Genomic DNA, 14,409 nt, shown 5'->3' with positions numbered 1-14,409 from the left:
GTTAACTAATTCATTTACTTGACAATGTTCTATTTAACAGTTGTGCATGTTTTATGTTCATAAACTCTTATAAACTCTTTATTGCTTTGTTATTTCATTTCTGATTTCTTCCCTGTAGGCCAAATTCACATAATTCTTTGCCGACGTGATGCCACAATCTAGGTGTCTTCATCTTGGTAGATGCATAAACAAAAAGATGAGGAAGGAGGGCAGGAAGGAAACAGCCTCATCCTTGTAAATATCAGAAAGGCCACACAGAGGCAGACCTGGAGTTCATGCAGCAACTGCCTCTGACAGCGCCACCAAGATCGAATGTTCAGAAACAAAACCTTAGAGCACTGTGCCTGGTGCATAGCAGGCACTCAGTGAATACTTGCTAAATAGATTAATTAATGTGCTAAAGAACAGCCATGCTTCTCCTGCCACTCCAGTGTACCCATCCTCCCTCCTTTTCTCCTTCCCTCTCTCCATCCTTCCTTCTATTCCTTCTGTCTTTCTTCTCTCTCTTTCTTTCTCTCTCTCTCTTTTGGAAGTGGGGGGTGTGGCTATCTTCAGCACATAAATTCATCCATTCAACAAGTATTTATTGAGTGTCTATTACATGCTAAGCCCTGTTCTAAGCACTAGGGATAGAGTGGTGAACAGAACAGACCTCAGTCTCTGCCCATAGAGCCCCAACATCAGAGGCTTAGAGAGCCACCTCAAACACCTCCCTCAAACATTCCAAGACACGCTTGACTTCTTAGTCTATAGAGAAGAGACTAAGGGCAATAAGTTCCATATGCTTATTTTGCGTGGGGTAAATTGGTTCTAAAGCTTTCTTGTTCAAGCCTCAAGGTGTGCTGCCAGGAAATATTCACCGAAGCCTCACCTCTACCATCTAGACCACTAGTTCTTAAGATTTTTGGGTTATGAACCTCATTAAGAATCTGATGATCACTATACATCCACTGAACAGAAGAAATATATATGTAATATATGTATATATTTATGCACACACACACACACACGAAAAAAATGTGCATGGTCTTTAGATAAGTTTATAAACCTTCTCAAGTCCATGGGCACTGGGTTAAGAAATATCACTACTACTGTAGAAATATCACTGTTTTATAGACTTTATTTCATTTATATTTCAGCAATTACATTTATATTTTATAGATTGGAGAATGCCAGTTATTAACACTGATTCTCATATGCAAGCGTTTTCACTTCTTTGATCTCTTTGATCATTTCTTTGAAACATCTTGGCCCTTGTTAAGGTAGAAGGACTTTACATGCACAAAGTATTCTATCTGTGGATATACCATTGTTTTTGAGAGCAGAATATTGGTTGCTGCATCAGTTTTGATCTTTTAGTGAAGTCAATATATTATCTTTAGGGTATAGTTTATAATGATGGCGTATTGCATAGTTAGTATTCTAGATGGTGACTGAAACCTGGGCATCTATCATTTTTCAAGATAATTGGTATTATACTCCCCTGAATATAGTCTCTTATGCTTGCCTATAAGGAATTTCATCTGCCAGTTTTCTGCTCCCATATACAGTCTTATGAAGTTTTCAGCGTCCTCTGCATAAGCGGCATAATATTTCACTATTAATAAGATCTTATCATCATGTGCAAATCTGAGGATTTCATTGTAAGTAGTCTCTTGCTATGTCTTATTATCCATTTGTGAATTGGAACAATTTAAAAAATATTTTTCCTTGCCCTTCTCTTGTTTTTTGGAGCCATCATCAGTTATCTTCCAAGGTAAAACAGTTAATGAAATTCCATGTTTGCTCCCAAATAATGTATGGCAAAACATTAGCAGTGGACATCTCTGGTTAGCTGGTTTATGAATGATTTTAATTTTATTCTCTTTGCATCTCTGCACATCTACGAAGACCATATATTAAGTTTATAATAAGGCATATTATTAAATATGCCCAATTTCTCATGGACTTTTATCAAAGTTTTACTAAGTATTTTAATAGAAGACACCTACTGGATTCTTTTTTTTTTTTTTTCATATGCTTCCTTAGAAATATTGGAGAGGTGTAATCTCCCCTTCAGAAACTCTTTTGCCTTCTTGCTGTAGATTATCTTACACTTAAGTGTACATGGAACCATATTCTTTGGTTCTTACTCATGAATACCTGTCACATCACTGGTTTGCTAGTCCTCCATTAAATTGATTTGTCTACACAAGTTTCAATGGATCCAAAATTTCACCCTTGAGTGTCTTCTAAACTCTTGGGTGGAGCCCATTTAGTTCCAGTGATTACTCAATTTCAGGAGAGAAAATTGTGATCAAATGCATTATTGATTTAGCCAAGAACGTCTAGTTTATTTATTGCTGTTTGATTTTTGTTCCTGTGACTGATCTGCTTCAAAAGTTAATTTAGAAGTGAGAATATCTCTAAAGCCTTCCTTTATACACTTATTCATTCTATCTCCTTTTCAGACCTGCATGGACTTTTCACATAGTAGTCATCTATCAATTGGTCTCATTGATTTCTGCAGCCCATGTTTCTAACAAAGATTTTATTACTGAGGTTGATCCCTCAGAAATGTTGGCTAATTATTTTTTTTAAATATTAAAAAAATACTTTTTTGCATATGTTCTGTTTTATATAATATTCTTTATATTTTTTCTACTTGGGCATACTAATTTTTAATATGATACATTTTTCAATAGTATCTTTTCTTCTTAAACTTCACTGATAAAGTATATGGAGTTCTGTTGTTTTTACTGTTGAAAGTCTCATCTTTAGCTCTTTGGCTTACATTTTTCATGGCCCTCCAAAATATATTTTACTTTGGATTGTTATCTCACCTTTTAAGTTTTCCTCACTAACATCACTTTTACAAACTAATTTCCTTTTCAAACTTGGGCCCTGTGTCATTGATTTTTTTTTTGGCAGACTCAGTTAGTTTGGAATCACGCTTATATGGATGTTTCCAACAAGGACTCTATATCCAGTTCATACCCATTATATGGAGCCTTGGATAGAGGCCCTTTCCCTGTAAATTTTTAAATGGCCTCTGATAGGAAGTAGTTGTCTTAAAACCTAACTTTCAAATTTTCACAAATTAATGTGTAGATAACTGAAGTTCCTAATTTAAAACTACTGGAGATAATTTTGCAACTTTACTACCCTCTAGTATTTCAGGCTCTGCTTTATTATTTAGATTGAGGCTGGCAAACTTTTTCTATAAAAGGCCAGATCATAAAATTTTAGGCTTTGTGAGCCATATGGTCTCTGTTGCAGTAACTCAACTCTGCAGATGTAGTGTAGAAGCAGCATAGACATTATGTAAACAAATGAGCATGGCTATGTTCCAGTAAAACTTTGTGTATGGACATTGAAATTAGAATTCCCCACAATTTTGAAGTGTCATGAAGTGCTATTCTTCTTTTGTTTCGACCATTTAAAAATGAGAACTTTAAAATTATGGAGAAATAAGCAGTGAGGCCAGATTTGACCTATAGGCTGTAGTTTGCCAACCCCTGATCTAGATATTTAAGTATAGCATTTCTATCCACAATAATTATATCATATTTCCTTTTTCCATAAAGTTTTACAACTTGATTTTGTTGAAGACAATCTTGTCCAACTCGCAGCCTGTGGGCTGCATGTGGCCTAGGATGGCTTTGAATGCAGCCCAACACAAATCTGTAAACTTTCTGAAAATATTATGAGATATTTTTGTGATTTGTTTTTAACTCATCTGTCATTAGTGTTAGTGTATTTTATGTGTGGCCAAAGACAATTTTTCTTCTTTCAAGGTGGCTCAGGGAAGCCAAAAGTTTGGACATCTCTGGTTTACAATGTCTTAAAATACAAAGTCACATCTTCTCTTGTGTGCCTACACCATATCCTTCCCATAGGGAGTTCCTGTTTGGCAGCAAGAGACTAGCTGGTTCCATACCTGCTAATTATATCATAGTCCTCATTTGTTGCCAAGTGTTTCCATATGGCCGTTTGGTCTGGTAAGTCTTTAATGTTTATTTGAAGCAGTTTTGCATACTGAATTGGTCTTTCACCACCTCTCCCCTCCATTAGTTCTTAGATTAGAGTATCTTTATTTTATTATCCTTATTTTTTTTTCAGATATATCCTCAACCTTCTCCCTGATTGCGGTATTTGAATCTTGGATGACCCAGATATTATATTTCCATCCATTTTCCTCCCCATTCCTTAGTTTTAAACTTTCTGAAACTTGCAAAATACCTTAACAGCCTTTTACTATTTTACCTCAGATGGCAGCCTACTTTTTCTATATAGGTTCTACGTATCCCAAAAGATATGCTGGTTCTACAATTCTCTTCCTTATATCATTATCTCATCTACATATTCAGACACTGGAAATCTGTTTATCTTTAAAATTCTTTGTAGAATTTACTTCAGGAGCTTGGACTGAAGTCACTTATAACTTAAATTTGGCCCAGGAGTGATTCAAACTGAGTCCCTACAATTGTTAACCATTTGTCTTCCCCCTAACATTAGCAGCCTGTTTTATGAAGGTCGCTGTATGTGTTACAGCAGGCAGTTATGCACATGGATCATGGCCAACACAGTCTGTTTATGAGCCAGTTTATCTAAATAACCTCATGAATGCAGATTTTTTTCTGTTCAGTAGCATCCCTTGCCTTGGAGAAGTTCGGTTGGGATGAGATGACTCCGAGAATCTCCTAGGAGGTGGATTCCAAACTAAGATTCATGACTTTATTCACTAGTTAGGTATTTTTCTTTGGTGTAATGAAAATAGCATTGACATTAGATTCAAGAGGTTTGAATTTTTATTCCGGTTACAAGACTTAACCAAATAAGCTAAACCAGTCTAGATTTAAGTTTCTTCTACTGAAAAACAAAAAACTTTGTGTAGTTGCTTCCCAGACCCTATCTCTAACAGTCTGAGACTATATAGTAGATTGTATATTAGGAACAATGGTATACCTAAGTGGTCTGATATTTGGCACAGACAGATGTCATTTCTAGGACCATGACACTTTCATGTGAATTACAGTCTTGCTATAGTTTGAATGTTTGTCTCCTCCAAGACCCGTTTTGAAATTTAATTGACATTGTAACAGTATTAAGAAGTAGAAAGTTTAAGAGGTGATTAGGCCAAGAGGACCCGACCCTAATGGGTGAGATTGGTGCCACTAAAAAAAAGCAAGTTCTGGGCCAGCCATGGTGGCTCACAGCTGTAAGGCTGAGGCAGGCAGATCATGAGGTCAGGAGATCAAGACCATCCTGGCTAACACAGTGAAACCCTGTCTCCACTAAAAATACAAAAATTAGCTGGGCATGGTGGTGCATGCCTGTAATCCCAGCTACTCGGGGGGCGCTCAGGCAGGAGAATCACTTGAACCTGGGAGTCGGAGGTTGCAGTGAGCCTAGATAGCATCACTGCACTCCAGCCTGGTGATGGAGCGACACTCCGTCTCAAAAAAAGGGCAAGTTCATCCTTCTCTTGTTCTCTTATCCTTTTACCTTCTGACACAGCAAGATGACCCCTACCAGAGGCCAGCCCCTTGATCTAGACTTCCCAGCCTCCAGAACTGTGAGCCAATAAATGTCTCTTTGTTATAACTTATCCAATCTGTGGTATTTTGTTGTACTAGCTCAAAACGGACTAAGGTAAGTCTTAAGTTTTAACTGCTTAGTTCTTTAATGTGTTTCAGTGATAATGAAAATACCTTCATTTGTCAGGACCTCAAAGAACTTTGAAAATTACCATCTTGACTATGTATATGAAGAACTGAAGGCACAGAAAGGTAGAATTGGCCAAAATGAGAAAAAAGTACCAGGTCTCAGAATTAGTTAAGTTTTATATATACTTGTTGAGTGACCCTAATCTGAAAATCTGAAATGCTCTAAAAATCTGAAACTTTTTGAGCACAGAAATAATGATCAAAGGAAAGTTTCACTGGAGCATTTAAAATTTCAAATTCTTGAATTAGGGATGCTAAATCAGTAAGTATAATGAAAATATTCCAAAATCAAAAAAAAAAAAAAATCTGAAATCCGAACACTTTTGGTCCCAAGCATTTTGGATAAGTGAAACTCAACCTGTAGTAGTTTCAGTTAGAGCAAAACATTATCATTGGTTTGTCAAAATTATTTCTAATCATAGTTTGATGATATTTTGTGTATGCTCTTTCAGGTCAGAAGTCCAAACTAGTTTTGATTTTTTATCCTCAAAATCACTTTTTGTAAGAGTAATGACTATCCAAGACAAAAGAATTCTCTTTCCTCTGGGTCCTCAGACAAAGCTTTTTTTAATTTCTTTAATTTTTAAATAAAGCAAGCTATTTATGCAGAAGAAATTGAATTAAGTGGTGAAACTCCATTCAGATTTTGTATTTGGAATCTCTGTGGGTAGAAATGAGACGATTGAATTGAGGGATAGAATTAAAATAATTCATTTTAGTATTAAATAATGAAAATGGAGAATATAGAATATTTTCCTACTGTGTTTTTCCTATATTATACACATTTTGCTGGTAAAGCTTAGCATCTGTCACACATAGTAAGTTGTACTCCAGTGACACTTTGAACATTCACAGTGAGTGTTACTTCAGTTTTGACTACTTTGTCTGTGAGTTGCCTGTTGACATTCATCTTCTTTTGGTAGCCTTGCCTCTAGATTCTGGCTGCTTATCTTGGCTCTCTAAGTCTAGCTTTTGGCTTCTCTTCCTGGATCTGCTGCCCATAGCCTAGGCTAATACAACATGTAGGAAGCTTCCAGAAATTGATATAGAGGGGGCTTTTTGTACAAGGCAAATTTGGGAGTATTCTGACTTTGTGAATTTAACTTCAAACAAAGAAAACAGTCTATGACGTGGTGGCTTTTGTGGACATGGTGACTTCTAGATACGAAAATCAAGTAGAAAGATGATCGTCTAAATGTCAACTATCCTGGCTTATGTTTTGGTGCAATTCCTGGGTGGATTATCAGGCAGATAAACCCATGGCAAGGTGTATATAAGTGACATGCAGAGGATATAGAAGAAGCCACCTAGAAATAATTGTGTTTAGTTACCAAAAGATAAATACTATATGATTCCACTTGTATGCGGAACCTAGATTGGTCAGATTCATAAAGAAAGAATGCAGAATGGTGGTACCCAGGGTCTAGGGACAAGAGAATGAGGAGTTGTTATTTAATGGGTACAAAATTTCATTTTCTAAGATGAAAAGAGTTCTGTAAATGGATGGCAGTGATGGTTGTACAATAATGTGAATGTGCTTAATGGCACTCAACTGTACACTTAAAAATAATAAAGATGGTAAACTTTATGTTATGTTTATTTTACCACAATTTAAAAAGTATGTAAAAATAATTTTCTTTAGTTTATTTTGTTCATGTCCAGGCATGGTGGCTTATGCCTGTAATCCTAGCACTATGGGAGGCCGAGGCGGGCAGATCACAAGGTCAAAAGATCAAGACCATCCTGGCCAACATGGTGAAACCCCATCTCTACTAAAAATACAAAAATTAGCCATGTGTGGTGGCACGCACCTGTGGTCCCAGCTACTTGGGAGGCTGAGGCAGAAGAATCGTTTGAACCCAGGAGGCGGAGGTTGCAGTGAGCCGAGATTGAGCCACTGCACTCCAGCCTGGCAACAGAGCAAGACTCTGTCTCAAAAAATAAAATAAAATAAAATCCGATTTATTAGTAGATTTGCATTATGAATTTGGTGACATACCCTCCTAGGAAATATATCTGGTGATAGTTGAAATTATTTGGCAAGGAAGAGGTCAAGGTGGTTACTAGGAGAGCTTCCATTTCAACTCCAAGGTTTACTTTAGCATTTCCCCAAACCATAGCAAAAATTGATTACTAAGGGACACACTTCATGCACGTAGAGCTTTGTTCTCTTCCTCTTTTTAAGTTGAAAAATTAGAATATCTAGAGAGGTGGCAATTTCATACTTCACTTCAGAATATTCTCAAACTTGAACATTTCTTAAATGTAAGATACATATACAACCCATTTGCCCAGCTCTATGAATTTTATATGTAGATACATTTGATAGATAGTTTATTGAGCTTTTTAAAAACACACAGAGCAGGACAGGTGTGGTGGCTCATGCCTGTAATCCCAGCACTTTGGGAGGCCAAGGTGGGAGAATTGGTCAAACCTAGGAGTTCAAGGCCAAACTGGGCAACACAGTGAGACCCCATCTCTATGAAACACAACAACAACAACAACACACACAGGACAGAAATCACAACTCAACTGTGTTTTTCTAAAATGCAGGCATATCTGGGCATTTCTGCAGGACTCACAAAGCGGTATGTGTATCTATTTATATGAAGGACCTGGAAAAGAATTTATCTCAGTAGAAAAATTAGAGGCTCACAGGTTTGGTTCAGGATGTTGGGGTTTGAAAAGGTTGACACATGATAGCCTCTTCCCCCTCTCTGAATTCTAAACCAAATGATAAGGTGGAATAAAGGAGATAGAGGAAAAAAATCCAGTTTTATCACAGTGCTGGAAAGCATGGCTTAGGAGGGGAAATGGAGGCTTACATCTTGAATCTCAGAATAGACAACCTCACCCCCATCACAGGCAGTGCCGTAGGCTCCTGCTGCAGGGACAGAGTCTGTGCCATTAAGCTTTGGCATGTGGAGAATATACCAGAGCTTGAGTACTGTATGGGCAGGAGCTGAGCTGCTCATGCCCAGTGTTTGCTTCCAAATTTGTCAACGAGATAAAGCAATCCTCTTTCTTAGAGAAGAGTGAGGGAGGTGGAGAGTTTCCAAGAGTGTCCTCTTCCTTTCCTGAAGTTGTTTCTTTGCACAAGAGAATGAAGCCGGGGCTCTGGAGCCTTCTCCCTTCCAACCCTTCACCCCACAGTGACACAGCTTGCTCGTCAATATCTTAGGAGCTGTGTTCCTGAGTTGAGCCTAGTGCTATCATTCTGGTCCAGTTTCTGTGGAAAAGGCTACATTAAGAGTGATGAAAAGCTAAAAAAGAAAAAAGAGAAATGCTGGGCTATTGAGAGCGCAGGCCTCACCAACATTGGCTTTTGCAGTTTGGGTAGGAACTGGAGATGATGCTACGAATCTACATCTAAGCTCTCACCTTTGGGTGGCAGCAGCCTTCATGGTAACGTCAGCAGGCATCAGCAGCAGCACTGACAGCTTGGAAATAACAAAAAGAGCAATAATGATAAAAGCCAACATTAATAAGCATTTATTGTGTGCCAGGAATTCTGTTAAACAATTTCACATGCATTACGTCATCCCTTTAAAGTTTCTTATGAACATTTATATACTGAAAAGTAAAGTGTCTGAGTAAGAATTACCCACAGATTCATCATTCACGTCCAATAATTATATATGTTTTGCTGCATTTGAGTAGTTTTTTTGATGGAGGTATTTTAAGCGGAGTTACAGATTTGATGACAGTTCCCTCCTAAATAAGGACACTTACTACAAAATCATACAATTATTATCACTCTTGTCAAAATTAACAACAGCTCTCCAATATCATCTAATATTCAGCTATATTCAAATCTCCCCAATTCCGTACCATGAATGTCTTTTATAGCTCATCTGCTTAAACCAGAATCAAATTAAATGTCGCATTTGATTATGATGTCTCTTAACTATCTTTTAATATAGAAAAGTCCTCCTTCCTTTCTTTTTAAAATAGTACAACATAGCCTTTTTTTTTTTTTTTTTTTTTTCATAAAAAGAATCATCGCATTGGCTTTTAAAGAGACCAGAACTGTTGTCCTTTGTAATGTTCCTCTTTCTGTATTTATCTCATTGTTTCCTTGTGGTGTCATTTAGCCCCTTCCTCTATCTCTTGTATTTAAAGGCTCAATTAGGTTAGAATAAAACATTTTAGCAAGCATCCTTCATAGGTGTTGCTGTATGTGTTAAGTGGCATCACAGTGGGAGAAGTATCTATTTTCTGGTTGTCTCACCATTAATGACACTAAAACTGATCATGATCTTAAGGTGGTGACAGCCTGACCTCCTGTTGTGGCATTAGATTATCCAAGCCTCAGGACTGTGGCTATCATGCACATTTGACTAGGATTAGAACTGTAGCATCTGACCCCAGATTCTTAAGCACCTCTACTTCCTTCTCCTGACCCCTGTTAGCAGTGTCTCAAACTCTTGTCAGAACCATGGCTGACCTTTAATGAGTGATAGATACATTTCACCCAGTGACCTGGCACAAGAAAAGAGGAGAATGACAGAGAACTGTTCTGGGTATTCTCAGAATCACTATTTATAAATAGTGATTTATGAGAACAGAGTCAGATTTTTTTTTTTTGTAAACAAGTATTATAAATAAAAATGTTCTCTGATTACATTTTCACTTTTAGGCTATTTTAGCCTCCAAAAAAATATGGTTACACAAAACCAAGCAGGTTAGTAGCCGCCGTGTTGCTCCCCTAGTGAGGGAGATGTGGGACTGAGTAGCTACTGCCAGTGAAAGACTTGCGAAGTGCAAGGTGGGCCAGAAAAACCATGTGTCAAAGCACCCATGGTGCAGATTCTTTCTTCTCTTAACTCTAGACTGCCTTGGACCATTCGTTCTTTTTTCTTTTTTGTATGCTGAGTGTTATTTCCCTACATGATTGTAAGCCCTTTGAAGGCAGGCTTGGTTTTTGCTTTTTAGAAACAACGTTTATGTGGGAAGATAAATATATACAGTTACCCCTATTCAAGACTGATTAGGGGAAATTGTATATAATTGTCATGTGACCATGAGCCAAGGAGTCAATCTTTGAGCTTATGTTTCCTTGTCAGTTACTGTTCAGCACTGGTCTGCAATGGGTGGTGGAAAGTCCGCAACAATTGGAACTGACAGCAGAAATGCCTGCAGGCTCATGTACATGGGCTCTGAGTGGAACGCAAAACAAATACTTCTGCTCTCTCGGTTCTTGGTTCTTAGAGTAGCTTTGACATGGAGAAAGTCTTAGAAACAAGGAAACAGGGACATCTTAATTAAGCATGTTAGAGAGAAATGTAAAAACATGCATAAAAATAAAAATGCTTATATCTAAGTGTATGTGTATAGGCTGGGTGCTGTGGCTCACTCCTGTAATCCTAGTGCTTTGGAAGGCAGGAGGACTGCTTGAGCCCAGGAGTTGGAAGCTGCAGTGGGCTAGATAGTGCTGCTGTACTCCAGCCTGAGTGACAGTGAGACCTGTCTCTTAGAATAAAAAAAGGAAAAAACATATATAATGTATCTGTAAACACACAGACACACACATTCTAGAGAGTGACTAAATTTTCAGAATATTCTCATTCGAATTTGATTCATTGCAGCAACTCATTTGAAATTTCCCCTTTGTATTTCTAATGATCTCTCTGTGTGTATTTGTTTTGTCTATCCAGTTTGGACTGTAAGCTCCCTGCAGAACAACACTGTTGTTTTACATATTTTACTCAACACAGTACAGTGGGCATAATTTGTGCTCAAGGAACACTTATGCCAGAATCGCAATAAAGGCCCCAACATGAACTATTCCAAGGATGCCAGGGTCTGGTCAGCATTTTACTGTTTTAGACAGTATCCAACTTCCACACAAGATTAAACCCGCATAGTTCTTTTATTACTCCGTATTTTGGTCACCCGTTACTATTCTACACCTCCAAGCATTTTCTGCTAAAGAAGCTGACTGAGCAAACCCATGAAGATATTTTTCATTTCCTTTGATGGAGCATAATGCTTTCGAATATAAACACAATAACACAGTCATTGCATATGCACTTACATTATTGTAGCGGCTGTGTGCTCAGCAACACTCGCAGCCGGCAGGGAGCCCAATAGTTCTCTTTTCCATTCTGATCTAAATTATGTTCATAATAAAAGAGTTTTCAATCAAGGTAAATACAATTTCATCCCAGTGTAATATCTATATTCTCTCTGTCTCTCTTTTTCGAAAAAATTCTTTCCTTTTATTCTAGGTCACTTACCCTGATACGCATGAGATTGTCCTCTGGTGGGGATAACAGCCTTGCTCCTCAATGAACTATAACAACGGCTCTAAATGCATCTCCTGTAACATACCTCTGTGATTTGCAAAAGTGGGAATAAATCAATGCAGGGAAGAGATGCAATGTTAACCCAGAAGCTAAATGTTACATCATGTAGCGCCAGGCTGGGGAAGAGAGAGCCTGCTTTTTCCTGGCAGCACAATATCTTTGTGCTCATTGCCTGCGCCACAGCCCCATTAAAACAATCATTCTGAATCTGCAGGAAATTGTCACCTCTTCCTTTCCTGCCATGGCAGCTGGCGTTGGAGGCTGCAGACATTGCTCATTCCCTTCAAGGTTCTTAGCACACACGCAAAACAGAAAATGAAGCTTAATTTATTAAAAAAAAAAAAAGTGTCAGCTTACCCTCAGGCTCAGCGCAGGCACCAGGGAAAAAAGAAAAGATAAATGCCTCTAGGTGAACTGGCACCAACTCTAATTCTCCACTCACTCTGCTGCTCCACTGTATGTATCGTATTAATCATGCTGGATGGGTAGACATTTCAAAAACTTAAGCAATTTTCAAACAAAGATGCACCATTTTACAAATAACAATAACATAACTTTATTTTGTGATTCTTTCTTTGGACCGGCAGCAAATTTGAAAAATGTGCTGCAGATGTTGGTACAAATAATTAATGCCCGGGTCAGGGATGGGAGGGACAAGCAGGAGGGAAGAGACAAGCGTAGGCAGAAGACAGGCCATAGCTGCCTTCTCCTTTCTCCTCCTGTGATCTTCCCCAGATCCTGGGTCACCTTTGATGACCCTGTGATATTGCTGGACTCTTGTGATATCCCTGGGCTCCTGAGTGCTCTGCTTCTAAGATCTGAGCTCTGCTTTGGTTCTGACTACCTTGCTGTTCTCCTGTGAGCTCAGTAACCTCTGCTGCTGACACCCAGGCCTGTGGCTAGCACCCTGCCTCCTGTATTTTATCTTCTTGATAATGACACTAGCCATATTCAGTCCAACATGCTGCCCACATGGGGTATCCACTCTCCTGCCCTTCCCTTTACTGGGAAGTGCCTAGCTCCTCCAGGAAGTCATGGTGTCCACTGTGGCCTGGCCCATGGCTCTTCCTTTGACACCACACTCTCTCTGCATGTCCAGCTGCTTTTGCACCCCAGACTGGGCCTGCCTCCCAGCCCCATTCTGCTGTAGTTTGGGAGGTTTGTGGTAGACTGCTTCTCATGTTTTCTGACGGTGTTTCTATCATCCTCTGACCTTCACTCTCAAGTTGAAAGGAAATAAATGAGGAGAGGTAGAGTGGAAGCTCCAGGAACTCGATACAGTGGAACTGCAGCAAACACAACTGGCACTCGAAAGGACATTTTAGTGGATTGGAGTATCTTGGTGCAAAGTCCTAAAAATCAGAATCTTCAAATGATTGAGACAAATGTGTGTGCATGCTGTGGAGGAGGCTAAGAGAGCACAGGTCTCTTTCACTACAGGTTTATGGGAAGTTTCTAGACATCTGTTGTTCAGAGAAAAACAGGGCTTCCTTGTCACAGCTAAAATGACGAATTGGACATGCTGTCCTTGATTCCAGAAAACCAAACGTCCAAACTTTCACCTTTAGTTTGTAAAACGAGTACAGAGCCTCAGCAAGGATGAGCTTGGGGAACACCATCTGCTAAAGAAAACCCAGGTCCCAATAATTTGGGGAATCATCCGTTGATTAACAGAGTGAAAATCTACTAAGAATGTTTTACTTATTATGAGGTATGTCAGGTGTATACCAAATTACAGCTTATGTAATACAAATTAAAAAACCAATTTGAGAAATAAATATTATTGAGACTGTTGAAGCCCTCTTTTATTCCATCTGTTCCTATTCTCTCTTCCCTCTCATCAGAAACAGTGTTCAGAATCTGGGGCTTGTAATTTATTTTCTGTACAATTATTAAAACCTATAATATGCATGTGGTTATGTGTGTATGTGTGTGTATAAGTGATACTGTTTTGCATGACTTACAATCTTATTTAGTGGTTCTGCTCAATATGTATTCTTCTACAGTCTTTTTTTTTTTTTTTTTTTTTTTCTCAAAATGATTGTAAAGCTTATCCATGTTCTGATTCTGGGATCAGCAAACTGGCCTGTGGGCTAAATCCAGCTGGTTGTTTGATGTTATACACCCCTCAAGCTAAGAACGGTTTATGCTTTTAAAGAATTAAACAATAAAGAAAATCAAAGAAGTAGACATGACAGAGGCCATATGTGGCCAGCAAAACCTAAAATGTTTATGATCTGGCCCTTTACAGAAAAAATTTAATGGCTCCTTTTTGTTAGTTCTGTTACGTAATTCTTATCTCTTGATTCTTCTATATAGACATTGAAAAAATTAGCTCATCAAATTTCATGGAAAGCCTCTTCTTGATTTTGATTGAAATTACTTTGAATTTA

General features: G+C 38.3%; 1 long non-coding RNA gene across 1 annotated transcript; it reads right to left on the bottom strand.

Moving 5' to 3' along the window:
* Positions 1-8,468: 8,468 nt before the first annotated feature.
* Positions 8,469-9,152, bottom strand: LOC119472799. Its single transcript, XR_005201984.1, has 2 exons — positions 9,090-9,152; positions 8,469-8,971 (listed from the first exon to the last, which is right to left on the bottom strand). It is a non-coding gene; the product is annotated as an uncharacterized LOC119472799 (long non-coding RNA).
* Positions 9,153-14,409: the final 5,257 nt, after the last annotated feature.

The sequence above is a fragment of the Cebus imitator genome, unplaced genomic scaffold (genome assembly GCF_001604975.1).
Source record: "Cebus imitator isolate Cc_AM_T3 unplaced genomic scaffold, Cebus_imitator-1.0 Scaffold6, whole genome shotgun sequence".
Classification (NCBI taxonomy): Eukaryota; Metazoa; Chordata; class Mammalia; order Primates; family Cebidae; genus Cebus; species Cebus imitator.
This window is presented reverse-complemented; position numbering and strand designations above follow the sequence as displayed.